The sequence below is a fragment of the Fukomys damarensis genome, unplaced genomic scaffold, assembly GCF_012274545.1.
Source record: "Fukomys damarensis isolate Sample0158 unplaced genomic scaffold, DMR_v1.0_HiC HiC_scaffold_35, whole genome shotgun sequence".
Lineage (NCBI taxonomy): Eukaryota > Metazoa > Chordata > Mammalia > Rodentia > Bathyergidae > Fukomys > Fukomys damarensis.
Genome location: NW_022900947.1, coordinates 31,694,667 through 31,709,985, shown reverse-complemented (window position 1 = coordinate 31,709,985; position 15,319 = coordinate 31,694,667). Strand labels below are relative to the sequence as shown.

Here is a 15,319-nt window from a genome sequence, read left to right as displayed (position 1 = left end):
CCAAATCCCTGGCCCTTCTTAGCGTTCTTAATTGTAGAAAAAAGAATGGTAATCTCTAAGATTTGTTTCCTTCTCTAGGTATTGCTGATCAGGTGGGCAGAATCACATTTGATCTTTTCAGGATCAAGTTATTTATTGTTCAAAAAAATGTCACATAATACATGAAAATACTTAAAAAATGCAGTTCTTTCTTAGTTTTGGAAACTTTATTATTAGAGTTGTTTCCAGACAAATACTATAATAATGCGTGACTATGTAATATTTTAAATGTGTTTGGTATGATCATCGGTGCCTCAGAGCTTATGTGTTGAAAGAAATGAACCGGTGGGTAATAGAAAAATATATAATAAGGCAAAAACAGGCTTATAACTGAGGTGAACTTTTGAAGAAGCAAGGCTTTCACGATCCCATTACGCTTTATCTCGATGTCCAGTGGCTTAAACCTAAGCGTGCTGCTGTGTGTGAGCATCTGGGAGGAGAGGCACCATGCGGCTTGAGTAATGAAGTCGTGTCCTCCACGGGAGAACAAAGAAGGCAGACAGATGTAAAGTCTGCAGTCTCACTTCCGTGTGTGCTCATAGTGTTCCTGTGTACCTGTTTTCCCGATTAAGGGGCATCCTGTTTTTCATAATTTCTGAAACCTTTTACTGAATGCAATATTGATTTATAAAGATTTTCTTCTGTGAAAAATACATGCAGTTGAATCCAGTTTTGAGCTTTGCTTTGAGTTAATTAGGGCAAGAAAGGAAGATATAGGGAGGGTACTTCTGTTCTCACTGTTTAATTGGCTTCCTTATGTCTTAGTTGTGAAAATTTTTCACTTATGTACTGATTTTTTGGTTCATTACACATTTATTGACTGCTTATCGTATCTTAGCCCCTGGGATACAAAGATGAATGACTCAGTTGGGAGACATCTGATGCTTTTGGAACCTTCTCAATCCTGGCTGACTGTGTAGTAAAGTATATAATATGGTTCTGAAAGGATATTAAGTTCCAGAGAGGAGCTGGATCTCGTTCACTACAGAAGAGATAAACAATTAGGCGAACCCAGGGTTTTGGGGTTCCGATCAGAAAGCCTATCTGGACAATATCAAAGTGTTTTTCAAGGTGTTTTCCACTGCATTAGGTTTCTAAGGAACTGTTTTTGCCATTACTGGGATACATGCCTTGACTAAGGTCACTTTGCCCCATTTCTTGATTTGCTATGACCTAGGTAGAAAGTGTGCAGTAGTCTGAGGTAGGAAGGTGGTAGAGCTGCAGTCTTGAGGTACTGTGCTAGGAAATCTCAGGGCAGGTGCCGCTGCCAACTCCACTGTCCCCTGTGTGTGAGCATCTGCTTCTCCTTTTTTGTTTGTTAGCATAATCACACTAGGAGGATCTTTGAATAGGAGCATTTCAGGAAGCCTCGTACAATGGTGGACAGTGATTTTGCCTGATGATACTATATGCGAACCACTGGAAAGGTTGGCACTCAAAACCTCAGTCACATTAGAGGGAGGCTTCTTCTATAAATTTTCTGTTTATCTACTACTTTTAACACTTTTTTCCAGCTTTACTGTGGGCATGTTTACCCCAGAAAGGCCTTTTTCCACTTTGATGTGTACTGGCACGTATTTGTTTTCCCTAAAACAGACTCAGACTGCTTTGATTTTGTGGGGTTAGCATGCCAGAGACCAAGAATTTCAAGATCTATATCCTCAAACTATCTACATATAACCTCATTTTCAGCAAAGAGCCTTGCTGTCTCTCTCCAAGAGTGTTGACGTCACTGGGTCTCTCACCTCCAACATTCCAAAGCTGTTGATTGCAAATGTACCATAACCAAATTTATCTTTACCAAGCTCCTTTTAATATCACAGAGTTGTGGATTCTCCTTCTTCTTCAAGGCCAGCCTCTTGATCTGTCCTACTGATCTTTTCCTCTGCCTCTTTGAGATCTGATTTATTGTTACCTCCTCCCTCCAGTGCTCTCAGCCTTTCTCTCTCGGCTGATCCCTTCACCCTTCACGATGTCCTTCTGTTCACACTTGAGCTACCCCAAAGCCCTCCACTCTCCTTCTTTGGCTCTTCGCTTGCTCTATCAACTCCATTGTCTCTGCCTCCTCCACGTCTCTAAAACAGCCCCCGATCAAGGTGGCCAGTGATTTCTTAAATGTCACACCTAAAGGTGTTTTTATCATAAGTGTCACGGAACTTCTCTGACATTCTTTCTTGGCTTTTTCAAAAGATCTGTTTCCTCTGTCAGTTCTGTCATTGTTTGTGTCCTCTAGGACTTTTCTCTTAGTCCTAATCCTGTAACCTTCTAACTGCCCATGTTCCTTCCAGGATGTCCCCAGCTCACGTGGTCTCTGATGCTCTCTGTAATAATCACATCTTGCCTTTATGTTTTGCTCAAACTTTCCCAAGCTTTATTCACACTCAGAAATACCTGGCAATTCCCATCTGAATCTGTACTTTTTGATTTCTGATGCCTCAGACTACACTTCTTCCCTCCTTATTTCTTCTCCTTTCTTCTCTGCCGCAGTGGTCAGTAAATCCACACACATACAGTTGACCAGTTTGTTCTGCTTTTAGCTTATGGAGGTTTTGAAATATCAGTTCTTTTCTCCCTTTCATCACCTGCTTGTGCTGCTGTCATTGCCATCTTGCCTTCCTCTCGGAATGGTTGTAACAACCAGATGACTGCCCTACTTCCTCTCCCCACTGTACTCTCCTCTCTTCAGATCCATCTGGAAAAAGTAAGACTGCTTAAACCCACATCTGACCCATCTGTCTCTGTCTGCAGCCAGGACAAAGGCTGAGTTCTCTGATAGATGTGCAGAGCTGAGATTTGGCCCTGGGCCTCTCCCCTGGCTTTCCCCTGGAAAGAGGCCAGGAATACCCAACTACACCACAGTATCTTACCTCTGTCCTTTCCATTGTTAGGCCTCCCACTGCAGCTCCACTAACTCTCCAGTCCAGCCTTAACATGTGTGAGGCATCCCCCTTTTTTTTTTTCCTGGAAACATTCCCTGAGCTTTGCATTTCAGGGCTAGATATTCCTGCTTGACAGGTACCTCAAGTTATTATTTTCCTTGTGCTTCCCTGTGGGGTCAGTGTGTGTATGTCCCTCTACACTTTACTTTCCTTCCAGATATAGATGCAGCCTTATTTATCTTTATAGCTCAGGTGCTCAGCACAATGCTTGTCATATATTTTCAGCATTGTTTATAAATGAAACATGAATAACGACAGTAAATCAATTTGATGTTCACAAAAATTGCATAGGATTAGAAGGAAGCATGAAAGGACTTCTGCCTTACAGATAATTTCCTCTTTGCACTAGTGTTCAGCTTAGGAAAATTGAGTCTTCCAATTGTACGTGTGTGAATGCCCTTTTCATATTTATGCTATACTTCAATGAAAAAGTTTTTAGAAGCAATTTGACATGTTGCCTCTCCAATACAGAAGTTTTCCTTCTGTCCTTTCAAGCTTTTAGACTGTTACGGGACATTAGCTCAGGTGTCATAACAGAGAGCCAGACTAGTGTTTTCCCTTGACATTAAGGAAGAATGAAATGAAAAAGCACCAGTGGAATGTGAGAGACAGACTGGCCAGACTTCTAGAGCAGGCCGGCGAGGGCCAGCCCTCACTGAGGGACATGCAGTGAGTGACCTGCACCTCTGTCACACTGACTTCAGGGGCCACATGCTAATCACCGGCAAGCTCCTCTCCAGCCTGCTGTGACAGGGGAACGTTATCTCCTCTGTGACTATGAATAATTCATAAACATGGTTATCTAGAAATGTGTGGTCATCATTAGCATTTTAGTGAAAAAAATGCAATTATTATTCTAAGTCTCTGTTCTGTTTTTGGACTCCTCCCACTACAGCTAACCATCTCACCATTTCCTGAGTACTTGGGAGCTGCCGAGGTCCCTGCTAATGTGCTGACTGTCACTATGGGCAGATGGTACCCGGAGGCTTCCTGTCATCCAGGCAGCTCATGTATGTACGGGATCCTATACTGTCTTGTGTGTGTGTCCCCCTCCCACCTCTCACCTCCCATCTCCTCCCTCCCCCTCCCATTGTAGGGTACTGATCTGGTGAAGAGTTGTAAGATATGACTGAAAGTATTTAGAAATGCAGAAGAATGGATGGCCCCAGGGCAGTGGTGGTGAACCTATGGCACGGGTGTTATTTGTTTTTCTTTTAAGATGTTAATGTATGAGTTGTTTTTTTCTAAAACCTTAGTATTCAGGTTTAATTACTGTGTTGGCACTTTGCAATACATAAGTGGGTTTTGGGTCAATTTGGGCACTCATCTCCAAAAGGGTCGCCATCATGGCTTTAGGGTAAGTTATGCATTTATTTATTTATTTAGTACCGGGATCGAACGCAGGTCCTTGCACATGTGAGGTAGGTGGTGGAACCACTGAGCTAAATCCCTGGTCTTGGATAAGCTTTTAATATTGGATGATGAGAAATACTTTCTAAATTAGGGTCATTTTAATCAGGGTTCTATAGGATTAGAAGATCAGGCATTCTCTTTTTCTGTTTCAAGGCATTCATTCATTCATAAATAAGCTTTCTTAAAAAAAAAAACCCAAACCTTTTCCTTTTTCATGAAAATGTATGTAACAATAGTAGCATCATAAATTTTAAAAATTTCCCAGTGATTGCTTTAACTTTTTTGAAATAGAAAGATTCATGGACCCAGAAGAGATGTCCTGTGGGCAGTCTCTGATTCATGTGCATAACCGGGAAAGACTCTGGCTCAGTCCCTAACGTTCCTCATAGGAGGAAGCTCTCACAGGCTCCTTGCTAATGTCTTTCTGTGCCTCACAACACTTAAGTTTTTCCAGCAGTCTTTTGGGGAACTGCTACAGTTACTTTCCTTTCCTATTTATCTCTACTCTGATTAACTTAGGAGAAAATGTGAGCACTTTTTTGAAGTAAAGTCTCACTGTGTAGTTCGGGCTGACCTGGAACTCACAGTGATCCTCCTGCCTCAGCCTTGCAAGTGGTGGGATCACAGGTGTGAGCCACCACACCTGGCATATGACCACTTTTTATTTAATGATCGGCTGTTATTTATAGAGAGGGCAGTTTGTTTCAGACTTACTCTTTGCTGCCTGTTGCAGCTCTGGGCCGGTTGTATAGATAGTCATTTACTTTGTCACTTCCTTTCAGGCCCTCTGAAATTCTGGCTTCAAATCAAGATGTGTTTGGGGTCATTGTCCGCAGTGCTCTTACTCCCATGCCCTTCTGTGGTTATATTTATTCATGTTTACCTTTCAGTCCCAATTCCTTGTTCAGCTCAGATTTTTTTTCTTCCTAGAAAAGTTAGATCCACATTCAAGCTCTTTATCCAGACAGTTGTTTATAAAATAAAATAGTTTAAAGTAGTGGCAGTGGGAAGAAAGTGGCAACAGGATGGGAAATCCGATTATCAGCATCGAGGCTGGTAATGTGCAGTTGTCCACATGTACTCTTATATCCTGAAGGTTGTCACTACTGCTTTAAGTTAAATTTAGCAATTTTTCATAGTGAATATCCTCAGAATACTGTTAACACTTACTTCCTGTAGAATAGAAGTTGACACACTAGCCAATGCCTGTTTTTGTAGTAGTGTAGACTTTATAATGGCAGCATTTTAAATGGTTATATAAATACCTTCATACTCTATGTTATCTCTTTTACCCCTCAGAGTCTAAAATATCTGTGATTGCTTTAAGAATAAAGTTGTGCACCCTGCTATAGAGGAGAGCTGGGAAGTGTGCATTGCCACCGGACAGAGTAATGTGTATTTGAGCTATAAAGATGCTAATTTCACATCATTCAGTGTAAGATATTTTATTTGAAGGACCTTCTTCTTTCAAATGGTTAAAATTCTAACATGTGCGTTCTTAGAGTGGATGGAATGAGTTTATCTGGAGAATTCACATCTGTGGACATGATTGATTTGCACCCACCAGCCGGTCCCTTTCCAGACCTCAAGGCTCCGAGCCGCACAGGCCTGTGCTGTCCAGGGCCTGCAAGGAAACTCTTTTTGGTTACCAACTTCTTTCTTATCAAGTGTTTCCTAGGAGAAGACTATCTTCTTACCCTTACTGGGATCAGGAGCCTTGAGATTGCTGCCCCAGGCCTTACCTGAGTGAATCACTGGTGCCATTTTGGGTAGGAAGGAGGAGAACTTGGCTGCCTTTCCAGGGGACACAAGTTTGTATAATATCTTGCTTTAGGCATCCTTCCCTGGAACTAGAAGGTAGTGCCTCTCTCTTCTGGTTTCCAGCTCTCGATGTCTTTTAGTACTATTGATCCTTAGTCCACCATCATTTATTTTATATGGCTTGTTTCCCTCCCTCCTCTTCCCCTCATTTCTCCCAGTTATTCATAAGAGTTGAATTGTATTCCTTATAACCTGCAGCTGATGTTCTGTGGGGGCCGCTCTTTGCTATAGGAGACGTTCATTGCAGCAGCTCTGTCTGCTGTCAGGTAAGATAAGAAAGCTAAGGTGACTCGAAAGCCTCTGTGCCAGGCCTGTTTCTCAACAGGATCCCACTGTTCCCTGGAGAAGGGAAACTATTTCAAGAAAAAAAAAAAAAAAAGCTGTAGAGTTTATATTTTATCATCAAGTGTGGTCAGAACCATTAGTGAAATGTTGGCAGTACATACTGCTGTGCCCTGGATTGTTTTTGAGGCTCTTGTGTGAGATTGGAATTTTACTTTTCTTTCTGTTTTAGAATCATTGTTCTGCCTTCTAGCTCTATCTTCTTACAGGACAGGATGCTGTTCTTTGATAGAATGTGGAAAAGTATCCATAAGAAGTAAAAAGCTGAGGTGACCTTTCCATATGGATATTTGTGCTTGTTCTAAGGTTAGAGTTTTGAAAGTATTCTGGGGCTGTTAAGAAAGTTGTACTCTATTTTTTTGTTTGTTTGTTTATTTTTGTACTGGGGAACGAATTCGGGCCCTTGTGCTTACAAGGCAGTGGTGGTACCACTAAGTCAAATCCCCAGCCCTATCCTAGGTTATTATTGCCTGTATCTATGCATTTCATTGCAAGACTGCAGCCACCAATCTAACTTTGGCTGTCAGGAAATGGTGTGTTACAGTGGTTGGCAGACCTTTACAAGTGGTCCAGAATAGTGGTGAAATCAAGTCAACTGCGGAACATCTCTGATCATGCCACCCACTTCCTGAAAATGTCTAAGGTATTCCCACTAGTCCACAAGGTCACCTGCACTTGAGTTTTCCATGTTGCCTTTCATACTTAGTAGTAATACCCATGCTTATGATTAATTATTTGTTATTGGTCATTTATTTCATCACTGTTAAATTGACATCTTGTGGTACACTCTTTGCCTCTGGGTTACAGTGCCGTCATTGCTCATGCTGTTCTGTCTCCGAAGTACAGATTCATCCCTTGCTAACCTGCTAAAAACCTGCTGTGACTGTAGGGTGCATAGCAGAGATGTTTTCTTTCCTAGGGAGCGTCCCTGGTTTCCCAGCTGGAAGCAGGGGCTCGTGAAGCTTGATTTAAGACATTTGGTTCTCCCCAAATGTATGTGTCCAGAATTACTCCTTCTGTCCCAAATTACTCCTTACATTTTGACATGTGCATGTGTGTGTGTGTGTGTGTGTGTGTGTGTGTGTGTGTGTGTGTACTTTGAACTTTAACTTTAAAATCTTTGTCATTTCCCACCTCTCCTCTGTGAGCAGGACAGTATTTCATCTGTGGTAGAATCTCAGGTTTTTGTGTCACCATGGACCTTGGGGTGGGACCAGATCATAACCATCCTCAAAAGGTGTCTCACTCGCAGAACCTGTCCAGGCCAGTGCTAAGGAGGGGACCCACGGCTCCAGCCCCTGTCCTGCTAGCCTCCCTGTTCTCTTCCTGCCTCTCCTTTCCTCACAAACAGTATTTGCTTTCCTTCTACACTTCAGAAATTGCCATTTAGAAAGTTTAAACAGTAGCAGGCATAGGGGTACTTCTTTGGCCTTTTCTTCAACTAAGTAAGCTTTGAAAAGTTCCTCTTACTGTCTCCATCTTACAGATGAGGAACACTAAGACTTCAAAGAATAAAGCGAGAGCTGCACTTTGAGCCGGGGTTTTCTGCCTCTTCCCCATCTTCGATTCTTTTCTCTCACCAGTCTGTCTCTTGTCCTGGCAGTCACTTATTTAGGGGGCAGACCCCCTAACCTGCTTTTGCTGACTTGGCTTTTGGTAGTGATGGTCCTAAAGTTCTGTAAGATTCAGGGGGAAAAAAAATCATGATGTCTTTCTTATGTTTCTTCTCTTATCCAACTAATCATAGTAACCACAGGCAACCTGAAGATCCCACGACAGTGCTGATGAGCCTTTCAGAGACTGAACGCCCAAACTGCAATCCCAGACCCACTTCTTTATTGTAAAGCCTCAACACTGCAATTAAACCTCAGTGCTCAGCTGCTGGGGTGAAGCAGGGGCAACATGACTCATGTGCAACAGAGAGGGCTCTGCACACCAGCTGTAGTGTGTGTCATAGGTTTGCCAGCACTGGATGCCCAAACACTGAGACCTCTAGTTGTCTGTAGTTACCAGCTGCACTTCATGCACTCTTCCTCCATTCACTTTATTGTTAGAATGTTTTGGTACTGGGGATCGAACTCGGGTCCTTGCACTTGCCAGGCAGGCGGGAGAACCGCTGAGCTAAATCCCCGGCCTGCCTCCATTCAGTTTGATGGAAAGTGGAGGGCCAACTAAAATGCAGATCTGCCACCTTCCTTTCAAACAGCAGAATGAGTCTGTGTTATCAGACTTCTAACCTAGAGTTCATGTTAGTCAGAACTCTGCTTTCCCTGCTTTTCAACAAGCTGAATAAGGCCTGATAGATATAAACTCTGAAAAGTAGTGTTGCAGTAGACAGGCATTCCGGAGAGCATAGCCAGACCCCCTTTCCTGAAGCTAGTCTATACCCAAGCAGAGCTCTAGCTGGCTGCGGCTTTCGCCTGCACATTATGCGCTCTTCTCTCCTTCATTTCTCCACGGAGAGGAGAGCCATGGAAAGGGCGAGACTGCAACCTCCCTTTAAATAACAGAAGAAATCTGTGCCATCAGCTAGACTTCCAACCTAGAGTCCATGGTAGTGAGACACTCAGAATTCTGCTGCTTTCTGCTTTTCAACAGAGCTGAACAGCACTCCTTAGGCCTGATACTCACTGTAGAGGCATGATAAATATGCACGCTGAAAATTGGAATTGAAGATAGGCAGACATTCCAGAGATGGCAGCCAGACTCAATTCTGTCTAGTTCAGTGATGGCGAACCTCTTAGAGACTGAATGCCCAAACTGCAACCCCAAACCCACTTATTTATTGCAAAATATCAACACTGCAACTAAACTTGAATGCTCCTCTGCTAGGGCCATGCAGAGGTGACATGGCTGCAGGCTGTGGCACACGTGCCATAGGTTCTCTCTCAGTGGCCTAGGAGGACACTTATTCTAGAATGAGTAAGTACAGAAATACTAACAGCACTTTAAGAACATATAAGTAAAGAGCTGGGGGTTTTAGCTCAGTGGTGCCGCCACCTGCCTCACAAGCACAAGGACCTGAGTTCAATCCCTGGTACCAAAAAAAAAAAAGAAAAAAAAAAAAAAAAAAAAAAAAAGAACATATTAGTAATACACCTTTCGTATAGAAAATTAAGAAATTAATGAAAAGAGAAAATGAGTTCTCACAACCTTAAACACCAGAAATAACTATTTTTAATACTTGGAATCACTTTTTTATGCCTTAGTGTCTCAACGTGTCTGGTCTCCCTTTGTTGGCAGCAGGATAATACATTTACTCTGCAATATGTAATAAATACCTTTCTTTTCTTTTTCTTTTAAAATGCTGGAAATCAAACCCAGGGCCTTGCACATATTAAGCATGTAGTCTGCCACTGAGCTACACAGCCCAGCCCCATAATGTCTTTCCAACCAGTTCATTTACTTTCATGGTGACTTAAAGCCGCCACAGCCTGTGGTGGGAATGATTTATGTGATATTCCAGAGGGAGGCTGATTCCCCTTGAGGGAAGGAGGAACTTTTATCCTGGTTACAAATTGTTGGTCGGGACACAGAGTAGATTTCCGCCTTCCCTGCATTGGTGTCAACTCTCAGTTCAAGAGCACAGCTCTAGAGACCCCACAATACAATAAATACATACTGAGTGAATGAAATGCACGTTATCTTGGGCAGAACCAGGGGTCTTAGGCCAGGGAGGCATTCTGTCCTTGCTGGGTTTGAGGATACATTTGGATTTTGAGTTAAAAGCAGGAGCCTAAGAGCTGTACTCAAGATTGTTAGCCAAATTGAACACCCTGTGCAGAATAGCCAGGATAGGACATGGTCCCCAAGAGAGGGCTCTGCGCTGATATGTCCAGTACAGGAGGCAGCCTGTGGTACCACCCAGACGAAGGGATCAGCACCTGTGGCCAGTGAGGTGTCTGGGTTTTAGAAACAGAATATATAAATGAAGAGTATATGTCCAAGTTGGGAAGTTTAAAAACAATAGATTTTAAGAATAACAGAAAATTTGTTTATTTTAGAAGATGTGTAAATAGCAAAAAGCACAAAGGAAAAAATGTGTAACATTTTGCATGTATCTTTATAATCTTTGTATGTGTCTACATCCATACATTTTTATTAAGCATTATTCTAATCAAATGGTACATCTGGTTTTATCACATGCTTTTTGATTACTTAGTTCATTGTAGGACTTGCTGATATTAGTAAATCTTTTATTTATTATTTATTTTTTTGGTTTTTTGAGCCACGGTTTCACTATGTAGTTGAGACTGGCCTGGAACTCACTATGTAGTCCAAGCTGCTCTCGAACTCACAGCAGTCATCCTGCCTCAGCCTCCCAAGTGGCGTATGCCACCACACCTGGCCTGCCTGCCTATTTATTTATTTGACCTCGGGTCTTTGTACTTGCGAGGCAGGCAGTGGCACCATTGAGCTAAATCCCCAGCCCAAATTTTCTTTTAGTATGTTAATTTGTACTTCCTTACCTTGCGTGGCTATACCAATAATTAACAGACACTCATAGTTTAACATACAGGGGATGATAGACAGTCTTTTGCTGTCCTTCTAGATTAATGACTGGTGGGAACTCTTCTTTTTTTCCTTAAAAAAATAAAATGTCTAGGAGTGAAATTACTGAGCTGAAGGGTTTGCTTGCATCGTCTGAAGACCCTAGGTTTTGTATGCAGATGCCTTCAGGAAAGATATTATTCTCCTTGGTTCGAGCATCGTGTGTGAGGGATAGCCATCTCCTCCCACTTTGGAGAAGGAGAGAAAAACACTTTTAGGAATGATAGGCAAAACTTTTGGTGTTAGCATGGTTTGCAGGTCCTTTTCCCTAAAATTGAGGCTTAACATCTTTTTATCTGCAATGTGAAAAACATCAGTTTGACTTGTTGATAATGTAACTTATTCTCATAGGGTCTGGCTTAGCTTGGTTTTATGCTAACAGGTTCTTTGAAGAGACAATAGCTTGAGCTGGTTAATTAAAATGAGACAGAGCTCTCAGGCCTAGAACATGGGGTTCTAGAGCAGGCAGCTTGTGATTGTGGGAGAGCTCCTGGCCCGGGAGACTCCTAGTCCTGCTATTCCTAGGCTCAGGGCTATGTGCTAGTCATTGAACATCTGTAAACTAAGGAGCCAGACTGGCTGGTAGTTAGGAAGTTACTAATTTAAAAAAAAAATCTATTATGTGTGCTTACTAAAGAGAGAACTGCAAGTGAGGCTTGGCTCTAGGGAGAACCAAGTCAAAGGCAGCAAATGTATCCAAGACATAGAAATCAGAAAATTAATGGATAGTGAAGTAGTCTTTAACCTTGGGATTTTAACTACTTGAAATATCCACTAATAGGCGATGACAAAGAGCATTTATGTGAAATGATCACAGCCAAGTAGACACAGGCAATTTATGTGAGTATGTAATAGCAGTGACAAAAATAAAAATGCTTTTAGATGCTTTTTTGGTTTACGTAGCTTGCTAGGTAGTTGTTAGCCCTCATTTCCTGATGAAATTGTGTAAATACTTCTGATGCAAACATTCTGAATAACCATTATGAATCTAATTAAAATACAGGGCCTGACCCATAATAAGTACTTAATAAATACATATTGAATGAATGAATAAATAAATACTTGTTTGAATATTTAACTCAGCATTGAAAAGGGGACAATTGACTGCACAAGTTTTTCTCTAACTCCTGTTTTCCACCACACATGGTTTTCTCAGCTTTTGCTATGTTTAGGGTAAGTCCTTTGTGGTTCAGCCCCACCTGGTTTTATCTTCTCCCTCCTCCTACCTCCTCTGTAAACTGGGAGGAAGTTGCAGTGCTCTGATATGTTTTGGTGTCAGGTTCATGTATTTCTGTCCAGGATGAATTGCAAAGTCTTCCTCTTCAGTGTCCTCCTATTGCTGCTGTTATAAAATACTGCAAATGGAATGATTTAAAAAAACACAGATGTGTTGTCTTACAACACATGAGTCCTCTCAGTTATAAGATCAGTGTGTCAGCAGGGCTAGTTATTTCTGGAAGCTTGAAAAGAAACCACATCTTCAGAGTCCATTTTGCCCCTATAAGGTAGCAGTCACAGATTCATGCAGAGATCCTAGGGGAATTATTCAGCCTGTTGTACTTCCTTTTTTCTTCCCAATCTGAACTTTTATTTTCTGTTTACTATTAATTCTTTTTGCTTATAGGTTCTTTTTGCTATTATAGGAACACACACACACACACACACACACACACACACACCCATACCTCACACTCATACTATATTTTCATTTACTTAGAGAAATTGTAGCCCCTCCATAAAATGAAAAAATAACCCCCATCTAAATTGCTGTGTCTCTCTAGACAAGAGCATAGGACTTCTCATTGTCTGGTGGGAGAAAGAGGCAGAGTATAGTAAAAGGAGAACATAAGGAGGCCCCACAGCACTGTTACGCTGACAGATCTCCTGCTCCTGTTGGGGCAAACTCTGTTCACTGAGGCATTACAGTCTCTGTAGAAGCAGTCTTCTAATTCCTGACTTTGCCCCTTGTCTGTTTCTAGTCTTACTGAGGTTGCCCATTGAGATGCTCTGTGAGATATAAATCACATGATAAAATTCACCCCTTAAATGGAAGCGGTGTTTGATCTACTCACAGAGTCGTGTGACCATCACCTTTATCTAATTCCAGGACTTTTTCATTACTCCAAAAAGAAGTCTTGTACCCATCATTAGTTCTTACTCTATATCCTTTTTCCTCAGGAAACCATCAATCTATTGTTTTCTCTTTGCATTCGCCTATTCTGATCATTTCATATAAAAAGAATCTTGTAGCATGTGACTTTTCTGTCACGTAACATATTTTCTCAGTTCAGTCATGTTATAGTATGTGTTGATACATTTTTTATTGCCAGGTAATATTCCATGTTATAGTCGTACACTACATACAGTTTATCCATTCATCAGTTTGTGGATATTTGAGTCGTTTCCACTTTTTTGCCATTATGCACAATGTAGCTGTGAACATTCCTGTACAAGTTTTATGTGGATAAATGTTTTAATTTGAGACAAATTTTATCTGGGAGTATAATTAATTGCTGGCCCATGGTAATTTTATGTTTAACTCTTTGAGAACATACTAAAATGGTTTACAATGCATTTGAACTCTGTCTTAATTACTTTCTTGTTGCTAGAACAAAATACCTGACATCCACAAGTTAAAAAGAGGAAAGGTGTACTTTAGCTCAGTTTGTAGAGGTTTCAGTCCATAGTCAGCTAGCCCCGAGGCAGGGCTGCATGGCCCAGAAACATTGAAGAGGAGAAACAGTTTGTACTATGGCAGGAGAGGCAGCAAGCTGTGATCCTGCCTTCCTTCTGTCCCTTTATATTCCGTCCAGGCTCCAAGCCTATTGGCGGTGCCTCCCACACCCAGGATGGGGGCCTCTGACTTCAGTAAATCCATTCAACCATGCCCAGGACTATGCAGTAATCCAGTCAGTTGACTAAGCCAGTTATGGGGCCCACAGTCCATACCCATACACCTTAGATCCAGCTGCCTCCTATAAGCCCCACCTTTAAGTGCACAAGGCTGTTGGGGGCATCTAGATTAAAGCAGTAACAGACCCCTTTACAGTAATATCTCAGGGTTCCAATTTCTCTCTACAGCCGTGCCAGGCTTCTTCTTGTCTGTGTTTTTGGTTATAACCATCTACGTGATATGAAGCCCTATCTCACAGTAGGTTTTACTTGCATTTCGCTTATGACTTAAGATGTTGAACATCTTTTCAGGGTTCATTGGATATTTGATACTTATCTTTTTTGGAGAAATATCTGTTCAAACCCTTGATTTATTGTGAAATTGGGTTTTATTTTTTATTGTTGGAGTGTAAGAATTCTTCATTTCTTTATACTAGCCTCTTATCAGATATGATTTGCATTTTTCCCCATTCTGTTTGCTGTTACATTGTTCTGAGTATAGTTTGTAATTTTATCTGCTTTTCTCCCTTGGTTGTTCTTGCTCTTAATGTTGTATAGAAGTAATTCTTGCTTAATCCAAGGTGTTAAAGATTTGCCCCCTTTTATCCCCCTCAGAATTTTATGTTTTAAGCTTTTATATTTAAATATTGATTCATTTAAGTTTTGAATGTAATCTGAGGCAACTGTCCAGCTGCACTATTGTATATCCAGTTGTCCCCACATGATTTAATAAAAATATTATTCTTTAACACTTTATAATCAGCTAATTAATTTATCAAAGAGTCAGACAGATTTTAATGAGGATTGTTTTTTAGATCATTTGGGAAAGTGTTGCCATCTTAATATTACATTTTTAAGTCATAAACACTGTATCTTTCCATTTACTTACATCTTCTTAATTTCTTTCAATAATGTTCTGTAGTTTTCAGTGTACAGTCTTATAAATATTCTTATACCATTGTATGGATGATGGAATTTTAAAAAATTATTTCCTTTTCACATTGTTCACTACATTGTATGGAAATAGAATCGATTTTCATAGATTGATCTTACGTGGCCATTGAGGTTTTCATTTCAATGAGATGTATCTTTCTTTTTACCTTCCTTTCTGCTTTTTCTCATTTTTGGAATTTTTACTAGTGGCTCCCCACCCCCACTTGAGACAATTTCATACTGTTCCAGCTTTGCTTTTTTTTCAGTTACTTAATTATACTTCTAAAGTCTTATTTAGACTGCTGTACTAGTTGGAGCTTGGTTTTGACACTTGCACTGACTGTGTGTCTCCTGGGAACTCAATATCATGTTTGGTATTCTGCTGTGAC

General features: G+C 41.1%; 1 protein-coding gene across 1 annotated transcript in view; it reads left to right on the top strand.

The window, feature by feature from the left end:
* The window catches only part of Apbb2 (amyloid beta precursor protein binding family B member 2), a 267,412-nt gene that overhangs the window by 61,001 nt on the left and 191,092 nt on the right, over positions 1-15,319 (top strand). The window contains exon 2 of the mRNA XM_033758829.1: positions 3,874-3,988. The gene's annotated coding sequence lies outside the window, so the exon portion shown is untranslated. The remainder of the gene's footprint in view (positions 1-3,873; positions 3,989-15,319) is intronic.